Raw genomic sequence first — 18,901 nt, 5'->3', positions numbered from 1 at the left:
TTTGATTTCAGTATGTTAATAATAAAAAGCAACTAATGTTTTGTTCAAATGTGATTATTTTGATAATTACAAAAATAAAATCAATTAGATTATTTTTTTTATTTTTTTTATTTCTCACCATCAACTATTTTTATGCTACGGATTTAAAATGGTAATATTATAAAGTTTGGCTAAGTACAATATTAGATAAATAATTGTTTTACAACAGATTTTTTTACTGAAAAATATGAATAAATTTGACAATAACATAACTATTCTCAATTTCAAAAAGACGGATAATAGAAATTGTATTATGAATATAAATTATAAAATAAACATGTACATATATGTTATAAATAATAATATCGAATTACTGTGGAATAATGCATTTAATTTTACATATTACGCAGAAGGAAATTTGCCATCCATTATGTCAATCATTTTATTTTGACTTTATCTTCTTATAAATATCAGATGAAAAAATAAAATAAAAATGGCTTTGAAGTATAACAATATTTTGTGCAGTACAGTGTTTATCAAAGATGTCAGTTCACAATTACTTGGTAATCCTTCGATCTGACAACACAATAATGGACGGCATCGACTGACGGATTGGTTTTGACAGAGTCGATTCCGGCACCGACCTTACCGTCCAAATAGAGTTTTCTTCGAATCCAAAAGTATTTCATTACTATTAAGTTGAATGAGAAACGAGTGATACTATAACTACTGTAACTGAATCTCCCCATTCTGTAGTACAATAATAGCATCCATAATTCATAATATGCATATTTGTTGTTTGATACTCCTATACATTCACTTAAAATAAATTGTAAGTAATTTGTTTTGTAATGACTATAATCATTAATGACATTATATTATTATGTAAAAATAATATTTTTAAAAAATGTTTTAGTTTTTCGAAATAATGAGTGGGGACACTAATGGATCACCTTGCAGTAAAATGAGTGTTTAAAATGATGATACGTATCTTCTTTTAGGAACAATATTTACACATTTTGACCTCCCGGACAATATATTAATAACTTGTTCATGATGAGTATTTTTTACTAGAAAAAAAAATGTACTTTACCGGGTTTATTTTTAATCCCAATGAAAATCAACATTTTAAAAAACTGGGTGCAATATAAAATAATTTTGTTTAGGCACCAAAAAAGTAATTAATAAAAAATTAAAAACATTTTTTTTTTTTTTATAAAAATTAGGAAATTTCAAATGTTTATGAATAACTCAAAAATTGTTTATATTTTTAAAATGTTATCAAGATATAACTAATAATTCTAATATAAATTTATGATAACTATTTGCAATACATTTCATCATTGTAAAATCAATAGGCGTATCCATTTATTGACATGAACGATATGAGCAAAAGTTGTCTACTGGCAGCAAATGTATGCTAACTTTTTTGAAATATATAGATATTAATAATTACATATTGTAATTTATTTAATAAAATATAAAAATTAATTAGGTTTTTTTTTTTTTTTAAATAAAATGTTTTAATTTCAACAGATAATATAAATTAATACGGCTGATAAAACATAGTGTATCTAATATTATTTAATTGCAATTTTGCATCAGAGAAATAATTAAAAGTGTATTGATTAAAGAACAATGTAATTTTATATAATACAATTACATTTCTAGTTATTAGTATTTTTGTATCAAAGAAGATATTATAAATTATATAGTATTAGTATCTATCATAAAAGTTTCAAAGAAAAGGTTATTTTTTCACAAAAAACTATTAAGTGTAAAGTAGGTACATCATTCTTGTTTAATATGTGGACTTAATGTTTAAATTTAATTTGGTTTTATCTGTTAAAAATTATATTAAACTTAACAGAGATACAAAGATTTTTATCTATCTTTTAAACTTAAGATATTTAAAAAAAAAAATATGTGAATTTTTCATTTATTTTTTTTATTTAAAATTATAAGATTAACATTTACACAAATCAATAAAAAATAATTAACAATTTATAGTGAATTTTATTGATATTGCCATTACGATGTAGTTTAATAATATTAAGACTAATATTATTATAGTAATCTATTATAGTTTTTATTATACAATAGGTTAAAATTATTCAAATGTAATTCATAAAGCTTTTTTAAAAAAAATATTTTAATCTATTGTTCCATAATTTTAACATTTATTTTTTTCTATCCTACTATCACTATATTTGGTTGATTAAATCTAAAAAACTTAAGAAAAAAATTCCATTAATTATAATACTTCATTTTTAAAAAATATTGTCTTTAATTATCCAGTGATATATTATCATCATAACAAAAGCACCTAATTAAAACACAAGAAATATAATTAGTTGTTAAATAATAAAATATTTTTAATTCGATAAAAATTAATTCTCTACAACAGCTTAGCAGTAATCCAATAATTTAATTTTAAAAAATATATTAAAAGACAATACATGTAAAGTCTATGATATTCAAATAATAGCAGATTATCAAGTTATTGTTTATATTTTTTAGAACCGTAACCTTGGATAACTATTTTTTCCAGAACCAATAAATTGTAATTTTGATAGATTTAATCGATTTAGTAATCAGTATCAATCTGGTAAATTTAATGAAATTGAACAATTAAAAAACGTATACGTAGATAATTTTAAAATTATTGCCATACGTTTATTTTCTTTCAATATAAATGTTGAGAGTAGTATTATAATAAAATATAACTGCGATTGCAAGTTTTGAATATAATTATATCAAATACCTAATAATATACAAAATAACCCATTGATATACTTAATAACTTACCGAAAACCAAATAAATTACATGCAATTTTATTTTTATACATAGTTAGTAGTTAATAATATGTGATTTTTTATAGAAATATTGAAAAATCTAAAAAATTAAGAAAAAACAAAATGCATCGACAAAAAACTATTTTTCCAAAACTTAAGTCTTTAAAAATAGTTTCCCCAAATACTTGTATTTTTTTTTCATGATAAGATAATATGTTTAAAATAATTTTAATGCTTATAACTTAGAATCTAGGTTCTAGATATTTATTGACATTAAAAATTGTTAAACTAAAATTTGTTAAACGTTTATTCAACTTAGATATGGTGTGAATATTATTAAATAATTTTTGCTCTTATAAAATATTTGAAAATTTTGATTTATAATGCAGGATGAGATTTGTGTTAACAAATAAAAAAAGATTTAAAATCTAATACGTGGTTCCTTATAAATAAGTTCCTTACAATGAATAATAAATATAGAGAATACATTATCACATTTTTTTATGCAAGCATTTAAATTTAAAATTTTGACTTGATTTGTCAACTAATAATTAACTTAATATATCATCATAGTACAATTTTAAAAACAAAATAATTGTAATAGCACTATATGTACTGAAATATTTTATAATTATAATAAATGAAAAAAAAATATTATTGTTCAAAACTCCATTAAACTTTTAATTTTTATAGTAGAAAAAATACTTAAATCATAAACTTCAATATAATATTTTCTGATAAAAAATAGTCCGAAACTTTAGAGGTCAATACTAAATAATTTCAATTATATATTTTTTTTTTTAATAATTAGAATTTAGGGAGAAAATTAAAAATAAGTTAAAACGGGACATTGTACGCAAAATCAGTTTTTTGACAAAATCAATTTTGTTATTTTATTCTAACTCAAAAACCAATAACTGTAGATACTTTAAATGTTCAACAATGTTTATGGTTCTAAAATAAAATATTAATAACTTTAGTGGATTATTTATTATAATATGTATAATATTTTCTATTTCTATTATATATTTTCACAATCCGATATACATCCGGCACTGTTGGAATTTCCACGTGAACAGAATTAATACATCCTGTTTGCTTAATCGTAGCAACCGATTAATGAATCATAATGGTTCATAAAATTATTTTAACTGTTTAGTATAAACTATGAATACATTTATTATTATTTTTTAATTATTATGTTTATAAACAGATTGAATCTTTAATAGTAACGCACATTATTTCAATAAATTGTCATTTGATGAAACTACTTTTTCCATTGCTTGTACAGTTTTTTTTTTTTTAAATAAACTATTTATTTTAAGTTTCAAAAATAATTTTTATTCATTAACTAAATTAATTACGTTTGATAAAAATAAAAAAAAACTAACATGTTTATAGTTAATATATTATTATTGTATAATTTAAATTGTTCAAACATTTATTATTCTTATATATGAGCAAAATATGATACACAAAATGTTACAAAAAAAGATTAAACAAACTTAAAATTCAGAAAAAATCTATTTATGTTAAAAATTGTTATTAGATCCTTCTAATTTTTACTTTATTTGGCATCTTTATTTTGCCTTTTATCGAAATGTCAATTTTTTTTTATTTTATGTGAATATAAATTATAAATAGTATTTTTAATAAAAATAAGAAAAGCGGGAAGTTGGTATCGTGGTATGGGACGAGTAAAATATAATGTGTGTGTGTGTGATTATTTTAAATTAATGCGCAAGACAAATTATAATATGGATAAAAGAAAGACAAACGGACTGACCGACTGACGGAGTTTTTCAACTTCTGTAATCTTTTTAAAGAGAATTAAGGTCGCTGACATTTTTTACTTTTCCTATTATTATTGTGTAACCAATAAATAACTTATAGCGATAGAATTAAGTAAATATGTAAATAATATGATATTTTTATTATTTTATTATTTAATTATTAAATCTTATAAGTGATATTATGTTAAATACTCAGTCTTAATAAATTTTAAATATTACCAATTAATTATATTAATAAGTCACCTAACCAATTTAATAATAAAATAAAATAATAATTGTTAGTTATTGAATTGTAGATCAAAGCACAATAGCTGTATATTTATTGCCTATAACTAAAATACAAAATGTCTGTTTTCATGTATGAAATATTCATAAAAGTCAAATGAGAAAAAGCAGGTACCAAACTGAAAGTGATAAGAAATGTAAAATTGTAATGCCTGTTTATTTTACAATTAAAACGACTTTAATGGTCAAATTTCGGCTAATGGATTATATTAATAATTATTATTGATTAAATACTTACAACTGTTTATTATTAAAAAAAAAGTTTTGTATATATTTTTATCTTACACATTTATTATTTTCAGATTACAAATATTAAATTTCAAGATACACGGGCCCCTGGTGCAGTTAAACACGATTGAGCACATATACCTTTTTAGCAACACGGTTGAGTATAGAATATTTTATGTGACATTGCTACATTCAAACCGAAATTTTATAATTTATTACTTAATTTTTTGGGCTTATGCCAGGAAGATCGAGGATGGAACCTATATAGAATATAAGGCAGGCTGTGGAGAATTACAGGGAGACGAAAAGACATTTGTATATGGTGTTTATAATAGATTTTGATAATTTATTGTTTTACTCTCCTTATCCTCCTATCCATGCAGTCATTGTAGTATCTTTCGAAACACAAATAGAAATTGGCAGAAACTTATTAAATTTAACATAATTCAATAAAATTAAAAATCATATTAAAAAAAATTAAAATAAATATAAAAGTGTATAATATATATTCCAATTGTAAGGATATTAATTTTTTACTATTAATTCTATTTAAGATAAATATTGTAAGCGAATACAAATTTTTATTTCATGATAAACGATCACCTTGCCTGGTTATTTATATATTATTATTGTTATCAACAGGTCAACAGTACGTTTCATATAGCTATAAATAGTGTTATGTATTAATTCATACCATATTCTATTTTGCATTATTGTGATTATTTAAACTATTTTAGTTGTTTAATATATATTATAACTGTTAAACATAACAATAATTTAGAATTTTTTATACTCAATTGAAAAGATGTTCTTTTGTATTTATATGTCGTTTGGGATAAATTATTCCAATCATGTTGAAAAAAGTGTATTATACTACCCAAAATAGTATAACCCTAAGAATTGGTAACTCGACGGTGGGCAAAGCGATCAGAGGACAGACACCTTCCTAGTTCCTAATTATTTATTTAAAAATATTGGTCTATTTTTCATAATTTATTTAGAATTAATTGGAATGTTACTGAATTAAAATGTTTGATAAAATAATAATAATTATAGGTATAGTTATTTTATTTTTAAAATACATAAATAATCAATTGATGCTTGAATAAATATTTATATATTGTTGCAGATATTGAACAAATGAATTGCATGAAAAAAACTTCAAACAAAAGCCGATGTGAATTAATGAAAGCATCTTTATAACCCATTCCAAGTGAAAAGTTACTATTAAAGCTGATGCCGCCATAATAATGGCGTGGAACCAGGACAAAGAGTCGCTTACAGAGGAGTATAAAGTTAAGGATATCCGGTTTTCAAACAGAAACAACAACTCATTGTTTTAATACTATAAAGAATCTCCATTTCTACCTTCGGGGTACCTGGTGAATTTACATCGAATGTGATAGACAAAATTATACTGTATTTCAGAATCTCTAATGTATTAAAAACCAAATAATAATTATTAATAGAAATATAATAGAATAATTACATAGGTCAAATTAAAACTTGTATTCATGTCAATGATAAGTAAATTAAATTTAAAATATACCATTTTAAAAGGATAAAAGTACTTACTATGTATATATTGTAACGATTAAATTGTTTTAAATTCATGGAAACGTGATTTATTAATTATATTTTTTTTTCTGTACTAGAAACACAAATGTCAGTAGATCTTAAATTATTGTATTATCAATATATTAATGTAACTGTCAAACCTTCAAAATACCCGAAAAAAATGCAAATTACCTTTGTTTGAGTAAAACGCCATACTTTAAATATTGGCGAACCTCTAGTTGTGGCCAACATAGTTTGGGTAAAACCGTAGTGACTAACTATAGTAGGATTTTATTAATTATTAATGTTTATCGCCGTATTTATCATGTTTTCGAATCAATAAGACGTATTATCTAAACTTAATTTCATGAACTAAGATATAGTCCATGTTTTAGTACCTATATGATAATATATAGTGTAGGTTCCTAGGTGTACACCTCATCTAACTGATTTACTAGTATATTATCGCCGTCGGGAGGATAACTAATAATAATTAGTAGTACATTTTAAGTATTTGTTAATAATATGTGTGTGATGGATTTGGAAACTAAATTTGATAAATTAATAATATTAAATTACAACATATAGTGGAAAATTACAGAGATCATTTGGGTGAAGGCCAATTCAAATAAAGCGAACCACAAGTGAATTCAGGTTACATAATAGATTTATTTTACTCAAAATGCTACTCGTAATATTTTCGCGTTTCACTTGTAAGATTTTTTTTTTTAATATTATTAATTAATCCGCGGCAACAAAGGCTATTGGACGGTTTTTATTCGTTTGTAGAGGGGAAGAAAGGTAGGTCGAAACACGTTTTTAGTATGTGTGGCAAGGATTTGTCATAAAAATCCCGGGTGGTCACCCATCCGGGAGCTAGAACACCGGCCGATACGTACACTCAAGCGTTTCCTTAGTTGAGTGTACGATCGCACCACACCAAGCCACACTTGTAACATTTATAACTGTTTATAACTGTAAAACTAAGTCTTAATAATAAACAAACATAGAAAAAAAAATTGTTCATCTTATACGATAAAATAATAAATGCCAAATACATTATAATTATTCATGATACATAATGAGCTTAATTTGAAATATACATAAAATATATTTGTTTAAATAAGTAGGTATATATGTATATATACATCAAAACTAAATAAAAATTATAAACATAGATGATTGAATAAAATAAACATTTCATAACACTTATACAACCATTGAAAAACAGATATACGATAAAGAACATTGTATAGCTTTGTTTGTGATATAAATAACTTTGGCTTCCATACGAATTTGTATCAGAGAGACCCAATAATATCAAAAATATTTTAAATAAAAATATATGGACCAGAATCTATGTTTTGATATTTGGCGCTATGTTGTTATACATTTCACTTTAACAGCATTAAACTAAAACATATTCTAAATTTTAAGCAAACAACGTTATTCCACTTCAAGTCATAATACTACAAAGTCAATTTTAAAATAAAATTAAAAAAAAAAATGACTTCACAACACGTATGGTATTAATAAATAAAAATTAAAAAAAAATAAGTTAATACAACTTAATTTGTAAAAAATGTTATTTTATAATATTATACATTTTATAGATCAGAGTTCAAGAATCGATATGACATTTATTTAATTGTCAAATTACACGATGGAGAGCTTTGACTTTGGATTGGTAGAATATCATTCATGTAATAACAATAATATATAATGTATTATTATATATTAATATATATGCTGCTAATAAAAATATTATTTTTTTAATTGTTTATAATTAATTTCAATTTTGAATAAAGGCTTTATAATTGCTTATTTTTATATCATTAAGTAAAATTATAATGCCAATATATTATTGGAAAATGTATGAAATATTTAAGTTGATTTTTTAGTACCGATATTTATAATAATAATATTTATATTAATAATAATATTATTTCCTCGTAATTTATTATACAGTATAACAATTATAGATATAAACATGGCTTGGAAAAACGTATATTTAATTTATAACAGTCAAATAAGTAATTAAACAAAAAAAAAAAAGTTATTTTATTTGATTATTTATATTATATAAAGTTGAAATTCGTACTTAATTACAATTTAAGAAAATTAGGTTTATCAAAATAATGTAGGTACCTACAAACAAGATTCAGCTAGATGTTTAAAAAATTAAATTATACATCTTAAATTTAATTGGGGTAGATATGTTTTATTTGATCGCATGTTCAAAAAAGTATATATAAAAAACAAAATTCTAAGACAATTAAAATGCATTAAAGTGTTCTAATTCAAGTTATCAATATTAGACCGATATGATTTTATTTTTTTTAATCGAATTGAGTTTTATATATAGCATCATTTTTGTTAATTTGTTTTTTTTTTTTTTGTAAGTATTAACTAACATTAGATTATATACCTAGTTATTTTTGTATAAATTATACATTTTAACAGTGCAACGTATAAGTTAATGTCAGTAGTATTCGAACTAAAAATAATTAAACAACCATTTATAAAGTATTTTAAACATTTACTTTCTGTCAATTATTAAAATAAAAGTTTTTTTTTCTGTTGTCATTTAAATACTCAATTAAAAGAGTTAACTGAGGTTTAATTCTACGTACTATTTTAATGAAATAATAATTTACATTCGAATATGTTTATAAAATGATTTAAACTGGTACTTTTAAACTTTTTTTTTAATGTTAAGTACATTATTAAAAAAAAAAAAAAAAAAAAACATTTCACCGAATTTTAATATTCAAAATATAATATAACAATGCTTTAAATTATTGATATTTATTAAAGCATTTAATGTAATTGTATTACTCTTATAATTTAAACTCAATGCACTTTAATAGAACACTATAATGATGATAATAATTATAATAAAAGGTCAATAATATAAAATAATGACAGTAGTAATGATAATTATTACACTTTAATCACGTGACTTCGATTGGACTTTATTTTATTACACACAATAATTGTCACAAATGTATTTTTGCAAATAAACACACACCATTACACCGGTTAACGTTAATGATATTTAAATAACAAATTATGTTTACATATAGAAAGATATTAAGCTTTATACCAGTTTTATAATATGTTTTTACAATTTTTACCGTATTACTGATATCGACAAAATTTGGTACGAGTGACCTTTTTAATTTTAATTTTATTCATAAAAAAGCGGGACACCAACATACAATTAAAAGTATAATGCACAGTTTGATTTATACTTATAATGTATACTGTTTGTTACAATATAGATACTATAGGTGTATACATTATAGTTTTCAGGACAAAAGACATCGTAGGCGCGTGCCCGCGGTACATGTCTATAAAAACAATAAAAAAATGTTATTAATTAACTTACATTGTGACCATTGCAAACGTCCGTGAAAACGGCGTCGTTGAGTCTGCACACGGACACCACTACTTAACATTCTTTCAATGGACCCCACCTAGTGGTATGGCTATATCTAATTCACAGCTTATTGGTTTCTTTCTCTTATTTTATTCTTTTAAGTGTTTCTAACGACCAGAATGACTTGCCGGTCGTACAAGCTTCGTGTGCTTATCAGTGGGCATTAAAATTCCTTAAGCTCCAAAGTCATATCGCCTTGGTCAATACCAACACCATAAAAACATTAAAAAAAAATTTAACGTGCCTAATACTATTGATTATAAAATTCTATAATCAATGCTAATGCTTTTTAATAACCTATTCCATCGTGACCAATTTTTTGTTTTAATTTTTTCTGGTAAATACAACAGCAAAAATATCAGCACAATTATATAGCACAATTTTTTTTTTGTTTTGAATGATTATACCTGAATCCACTTTCTTATATAAAAAATGCTTTGATTATCAACTTAAATGAATGTTTCTTGGTTACTAAAAGTTAAAATATCTTCTCTCAAATCATATTTTTTCGAATACGTTTAATTATTATTAAACTAGGATTTATCACACCTATTACAGTATATACTCAAAAAAGTTCGGTTACCTAATTACCACATTTTATAATATCAATAGTCTTCTATTTATCATTTCGTTAAGACTACATTCTCAAACAATTTACAAATTATATTTTATAAAATATCCATAAAATGATATTTTTTTAAATTAACCAAAATGTTATGACGTATCTATATGTGGGGCCGAGAATCAAGGTAAGTTAATTGTTATTCTTATTTCTATTATAGTATTATTATAAAAAGAAAAGAATACCATTTAATTATCATTATAATTTATATTATAATAAAAAAGAGAAAAAAATGCAGTTGTTCCTCTTTGTCCTATATTATCTTACAATAATCCTACATACCTAATATTTCTAATTTTCACAAAAATAGAAAAAAATTACGTTTATTTTTATCATAATATAGTATATATAATGTATGATATTCAATTATCGCTATGATTAAATTGAAGATTAATTTATTATTAATTCATTTTTTATTGATAAATACAAATAGAAATACATTACCATATTCAAGAAAAAAATGTAAAACTGTCTACTTAAGTATTATTTAAAACGTATATAAAATTGTTTTTACCATAAAATCACACATTTTATAATCACATTATAAATAAGTAGATTTTTATTATTTAGAAAAGTTATATTTTTACTATCATAAAATTCCATCATCACAAAACAATTTAGAATCTGAAAATTCTAAAGCGTTTTAAACAGTTTAATTAGAAAAAAAATGTTTATATTAACTTAAAATTATATTTTTATTTTTCTCTATGTTTTATGAGTAATTTATATTCCATATGGTTGTAAAATATATTATTTTATAAATTGAATTTACATGAAAAAAAACAAATTATTACATTTTTATATTGTTTTTAATCAATCTACAGTTAAGTCATTTTTAAAAATATAATATGATGTAATTATTATTGTTGACAAAATAAATGGCAACACCAATATTTTGTTACAAAAAAGGTTCGTAGAATTTTCTTTAGTATCGTATAAATATAAAAAATATAATATTCAAAACATTTTCTCAAAACCTTAAAGGTTTTAAGTTCAATTCAGTTTTTAAAATAATACTTAATTTGAATAAATACATATTAGTTTATATAGTATTAATTGGTTTATAATTATACAATTAGGAATTCTAAAGCATATTCATAATTAATATATAAATAAATTGGATTAATCTTGTGGTTGATACATGCATTGCTTTGAATTTAAATACAGATGTGTGGTCATTGATTGCTGTTTGAATAATTCTGTCAGTAATTTATTCAGTAGTACTGCAGTAGTAACGTAGATATATGATTTAAACTTTTATTTTTTTAAATATCATAAATTTTTTCATTCAAAATTGTATTCATGGACATAATATGCAGAAATCTATATAATATATAAAGAGAATAAAAATAATTAATTAAAATTACTTAGTAATATTGAAGATAATACTGACGTGCAATATTCTCTAAGTTTTATAATACGGTTATTATACTAGACTGAATATATTTTTATTTTTTTTTTTGTATTTTGTTTTTTTTATGTATTTTAGAATAATGTATATATTTATTCTTTATAAGTATACACGATAAGAAGTTAAAAAATGCTTTCATTTACATTTTTTGGGGTGGTTATGGATTTTGAAGAACAAATTGGAAATATCAAAATTAAAAATAGTCAACATTTTGAAAAATAACAACTAGAAAAAAATGAAGAAAAATAGGGATTTTTAAGCAAATTCAGTTCTTGAAAAAATAGATTTTGTTTTTTTTTTTTATGTAACTTAAAAACGAATCACCCATAGATTGTATTTTTCATAAAATATTTAAATGATTATTTTAAAAAAGACACATACAAATGTTTGGCTATGTATACAAGGCTTATTAACATACTTAACTAATTTAATCATTAATTAAAAAACATGGAAAATTTATAGTCACAATTGTTTTATAAGCATTTAAAGTTAAAATTGTAGTAAAAATCGTTAAAATACTGAAAATTGAAAAATTATGTTTTAGTAAGAATTTATAGGAAAATTCATTTTGTACCCAAAATATAATATTTTAATACAAGATTTCTTATTAGCTTTTTCTACTTCTAAGAACAATAAAAAGTCTAGAAAATTCACATTCATTTTTTATGACCTAGCCTGAACTAGCCGTTGAGTTCAAATTTTTATCCATTAGATATTCACCTGTATAGTGTATAACAACTATTTATCTTCGAACGATTTTGTTTAAATTTTTTCAGCAACAATGTATTTAACCTACTGAATTACTAATTATAAGATTAATTACTTTGCTATTACAATTTATTTACTTTTAAGGTAGTATAGATATCATCAATGATACAATGTATTAAATTTTATTTTCACAAACTTTATTTTTATTCTCCGAGAGAATGTTCTATTATTTCGGAGCGATCAGCACTTTGTCACAATAAAAGGTGGATGAGTAAACCCGTCGATACCCGAATATTTGTTCAGGTCTGATTGATGATAGGATTTTGAAATGGTAAAATGGGAGTTCAACGATCGTACTTTTAAAAACAAACTGTACACACAAAAAAAAAAAATAAAATAAATAAAATAAAGGTAAAAAAGAATACTATGAAAAAAACTGAGATAGAAAAGTCTTCCAAAGTTACATTTAAGTACGCAACCCAGGCAAAAGGTCTGAGTATAACAATGAGTTTTTCTACGCGCGAATTCGGTGAAAAGTTATCTATTAGAATAAGCACAACATTGGGGTTTTGTAAACTTTTAATGATATCTTACGTTCTGAATTCAGAAGTAATATTTTAATTTCTAATAAATTCATCCAACAGATTTCAAGGTAACAATATACCATTTTATGAAAATATGTATTATATGAATGTTTTTCATTTGATAAATTATTAAGTGTTGTACATCTCCAATTAACTTAGTTTTAATTGAATAGAATATTTTTATGTATTATAATAATTTAATCAATACTGCGCATCCCTTACACTAATGAATATAATTTAAATCAGTAAATATATTTCGTGTATTAAATAAATGTATATATTACAAAAATTACAATACGTAAATTATTTTATTTTGAATACATATCGTGTGTAAGAAAGTGGGTATCTATTAAGTCTACCCATTATTTTTTTCTTTATAAACGTACAATCTAATGCATTGTCATTAAGTGAAACCAATTTTCATTATTAACTTTAATATTTTAGTAAATGTACCTATAATTGTTATTCATACAATATAATAAGCTTGTAATTATATTTCAATTTTAAAGTTAGTCGTATAAAATATAACAATATTAAAATTCACAAAACTCACTTTAAAGTTAATATATCAATGAAATCTCTAGATAATATTCTTGGTTTAAATTAGATAGTAGATCAATTCTAAATATATATATATAGAATAAGAATTCTATTATTTATCATTAGATATGTAGATAATTAAAAAGTTTGTATTAGTATTAAATATATATAATTTTGAAACTAAATTAAGTATTTTTATAGACATTTTGTGATCTTTAGTTTTTTATCTATAAATATCAATAACAAAGTAAAAAAGTATAAGCTTTTAAAGTTCAAATTTTGACAATATTTATCAAAACTAAAAAGCTTTGCAAGCTTTCTAGTTAAAAATTTATAAAATATTGACTTTTTATAGACAAGGATTAAAAACATAGTACAATGTTTCTTATAAGTACTTCCTACTAGAACCATAAAATGTAAGAAATATTAAAAAAAAACTATTTATTTAAAGATATATTAAGTTAAATTTTTTTGTCAAAATTAGTCATTTTAATGAAGGATATGACTTAAGTTATTTTTTTGTAATTTAAAAATATTATTTGTTGTTATATAGAACATTTAATGTTTATTATTTTATACGCACAATGACATTTAGAATGCAATGTTTTTGGCGAAAATTAATTCAATCTACCGTATAACTAATATTGAAATAAATTACTTTAGTAGCAATATAAATATATCATAAGATATACTTAGTCATAATAAAGTGTGACAGACCATCTTCGCTCATAATCGTTTTTCGTATGCAATGATTTATCATTGAGTTCAAATGTTATACATATATTATAGTGACTTAATTCTAAATTACGAGAAATACTGCGAACTTTCTGTACAGTAAGCCTAATTAACTAATTTCCACCTTTATTTTTCATTAAAATTATTCACATCTATATTTTGACTATTAAAACAGGTATTTAAATTTGACTTCAACAAAATACAGTTGATATTGTTGGGCTTCCACAAAATAAAAAAACAATAACACATCATTATAAAACCAATGTATTCAGTCACCTTTTAATTTTTATTATACTTTGCATTTGGTTAGCTGAGAAAAATATATATATTTAAAATTTAAATTTAAATCATCAAAATTTTAAACCTTAAATAATTGTGACTTTCGTGATAAATATTATTATAAAATGTATAAAAAAATTAACTCATCATAATAACCATAATAGCCATAAAATACAAAATGAGGTAAATAACGGTTTTTTTGGGGCTACTGGATAATCAGGTGTTATCAACGTTCCCGCTTTTTATATAGTACCGTTATATAGTTTTATAATATACGAAACAATATAATAAATATAAAATTATACTTAAACTTTATATAGGTAATTAATAAATTAGTCATTAAAAATTGTTAATAAATTTAGATTATATAAAAATAATTATTTTAATTACATGCTGTGGTGACAAAATTAAGATAGATAACTAGAATATTAATTATTAATAGCATACTAAAATTAAATATTTTATTTTGGTATAAATATCTACACAATAAATATATAGCATTACTTTGTAAGTCGCTTTATCAGAATAAATTAAAAATTAATTTTGTGAATTTGATGTTAGTATAAAATATTATTAACATTCATAGTTTGGATACTTATTGTATATTATTACTTGGTTAATAAACCATAGGGAAGATAATAATACATATTTTTATATTTATTTTACGATATGGACATTCATGATTTTTGTCATGAAAATTGACTGAATAGTCACATAAAGATTTTTTGAACTTAAATTAATATTAAATATTAATGTGTTAATATTTTATTTTGGCAAATTTGAATTTAGAGAGTTATAAAATAGATGTAAATTATGAAAACAAATATATAATATTCTACTACAGAAAACCTTTTGTTATTTTGGATCTAGTATAAGTATTTAATTAGTAATATATCAACTATAGGTATTATCGTATAATTTTATTTATATAGGTTATATATTCATGCGGTTGTAAATATGTATTTATTCGTACAATATTTTGCTATTATTTATGCTAATATATATTAAAATATTAAAAATAATTATATTCAGAATATAAATATAATAATAATTATAATTATGAATAAATTAATAAAAGCTCCCTGTCTTGTTAAATTTTAATATACAAAATTATATATCAAAATAGTATTGTATTAATTATGCAAAGAACATAATATAATTAAAAAATAATACAATTTTATTATTGTTATTATTATTATTATTATTATTACAAAAATTTAACCAAAATAAACAGTAACTAATTTTGATATTTATATTTCTGTGGTAACTATTATTTATCTATTACTTTTATTTTTTTTTTTGTGTGAGTGTATAGAACTGAGCCTGTATACTTAATTTCATCATTTTTTTTTGTCAAAAAATAGTCAGATATACAATTTTAAACATGTCTGATGGAATTGGAAAGTATTTAAACGTATTTCTTATTAAGAACATATTATCTGAAATATGGGTAGACCTAACGGCCTCATCAAATCATAATGATTTGGTGAATTTTATTGATAAAACACAAGTTGATGATGAAAATTCAGTTGACACAAAAATAAAAGTAATAAACAAAAATATAACATCAACAAATTCACGATCGAATTTTTCGAATATACCAAGCAATGATAGGCTAAATTCTTTTTCCCAAAAATCCGTTTATAAAGATAATTACAACGCTCTACACAAAATGGAAGACGAATGGGACGATTACGAAGACGAACATAGAGAACGACAATCTGAAGTCATGCTTATTATTGAAAACAAATCTTTTTTAAAAAACAATATCAGTGAAAAAGAGAAAAAAGGTATAAACACTAAAAATTTCTAGCCTTCTAGGGTAAAATAAATTCGCTCTATTTAGTTATATAAAAAATAACATAATATTAGAAAATAGATACAGTGTACTCTCGATTATTCGCGAGCGGACTATCCGCCTAGTGAATTATTCGTTGTCTTTCACGGAATCATCTACATACTTATATGTATATAAAAAAAAAAAAAATATGTATCTTTACATTATACATAATTATCGATTAGGTTAATATCGGTTTAATTGGGTTGTGATAGCCGATTACTCGATAACGACATAAAATGCAATATGCTTGTTTAATACATATTAATAATTTTTGGTAATTTTTGATACGTTTAATTCGTAATTTTAATTTTTTGGATTATCCGCGGAATTCACTTATCCGTGGATACCCTGCCTCCCTATTCCGCGGATAATCGAGAGTACACTGTATATTTATTATTTAATTTAAATATATTTTTATACTATACGGTTCTTAACGAGAAATCAGTGTTAACTTTTCAAATAAATAATAATTATTATTTTTTCAAATAATTAAAATATATTTATTACTTATAACATAATATTAAATACAATATTTTTATTCAACGTTTAAACATAATAATTTGATATCTAAATGTAAAACTAAATAATTACCTATGTACTTATAAATATGAAAAAGATATGTCTTAAGTATTCGATATGATAATTATTTTACAAGATTTTCAATAAGATAAAAATCTAAAGTTAACTATTTGAAATTATGCATACATTTACGATTTAAACGTTATCAAATTAAATCTATAATTTCATATTTATAGCAATTTTAAATGTTTTAAAAATTAAATACTTGATATTTAATATTTATAAGATTTTACAGTTACAAGTCATCCTACAGCCAACTTAGTCAAAAACTCTTCGTTTATTACTAGATGCATAAAACAACGTCCGATGGTTTGCTATGATTATTTATGTAAAACAAGAAATCCCTCATTCAAACGCGTTGGTTAGAACAGCGATACAAATTGTGTCAAACGAAGTTTCAACTTTTACTTTTTTTTATATAGAACTTTTGACACCGGTAAAAGAGAAAAAGTGGTTAGAAGATTACAAAATGGAATTACAGTTTCTACAAGAAAATTTTTCAGAAGTTTTACCAGAAATCTTATACGACGTTGTCAGAAAACGCGTCACGGACCCAGTACACTATATTGTCCACTACCTTATAAAATATAAAGTTGATAATTTAGAGAATAACAACATACACAAACCTTTGTTTTAAAGATAATCTTTTATAATGTATTGACAATTTTACCATCTATAAGACTAAACTATAACTATAATATTTACTATTTATAATGTAAATAATAATACGTATGTTTGATAATTCAATATCAGAGATATATAAATAGTTTGTGTCTTATGATGAATTTACTTTGATTTTGTTAACATAATATTGTATATTATACATTTATAATATGTGTAAATAATCAACGTGATTTACTAACCATCCTCAGTGTGCACCCTCTTGCTATTTTTACTCGTATAGCCAAAGATATAATATTATGTATATTTATTAATTGTCTTCATTTTCCAAATGTTATGCAACCATTGGTTAATGGTTGGTATTTCATATTCAATTGTTAGCGTTCATCTGTAGTGCTCTATTACTGGAAAAACTTATATAATCTAAAGATCTATCATTTTACAAACATTATTTTTCCATTTATATCTGGTTCGTTTGATATAGTACGAATTATTATACATAATAAATGAACATTTTATAAATATGCATACTAAGATTATAATGGTGTTTGTCGTAAATATCTTTGATATAGTCAGTAAATAAAATATATGTTATTATCTTACTAGCATATTATTACATAATATAATAAAATAGATGGTTAAATTGTTCTTCGTCTAAATAATATAATAAATGACCATATTATTTGTTTCATTATCTTATAAATAAAGTGAGGATATTTTCATGATCGCTATTAGTATGTGCAAATATAAATTAAATGTTTGTATTTTGTTAGATCTATAACAAACATAAAATGAGCTACGTAGTATACCTAAACATATATTATTATAAAATCATATAAAATATTTTTAATTTTTAAACTGATACTATATAATTATTAAATTATTTTATAATAGAAAAAAAT

General features: G+C 22.4%; 2 pseudogenes; one reads left to right on the top strand and one right to left on the bottom strand.

The window, feature by feature from the left end:
* LOC113552315 overlaps positions 1–18,901 on the bottom strand; it is a 245,017-nt pseudogene that overhangs the window by 102,074 nt on the left and 124,042 nt on the right.
* Positions 16,344–17,969, top strand: LOC113552316 (annotated as a pseudogene).

Source organism: Rhopalosiphum maidis, chromosome 2 (assembly GCF_003676215.2).
Source record: "Rhopalosiphum maidis isolate BTI-1 chromosome 2, ASM367621v3, whole genome shotgun sequence".
NCBI lineage: Eukaryota > Metazoa > Arthropoda > Insecta > Hemiptera > Aphididae > Rhopalosiphum > Rhopalosiphum maidis.
The sequence above is the reverse complement of the archived record's forward strand: the minus strand, read 5'-3'. Positions and strand labels throughout refer to the sequence as shown.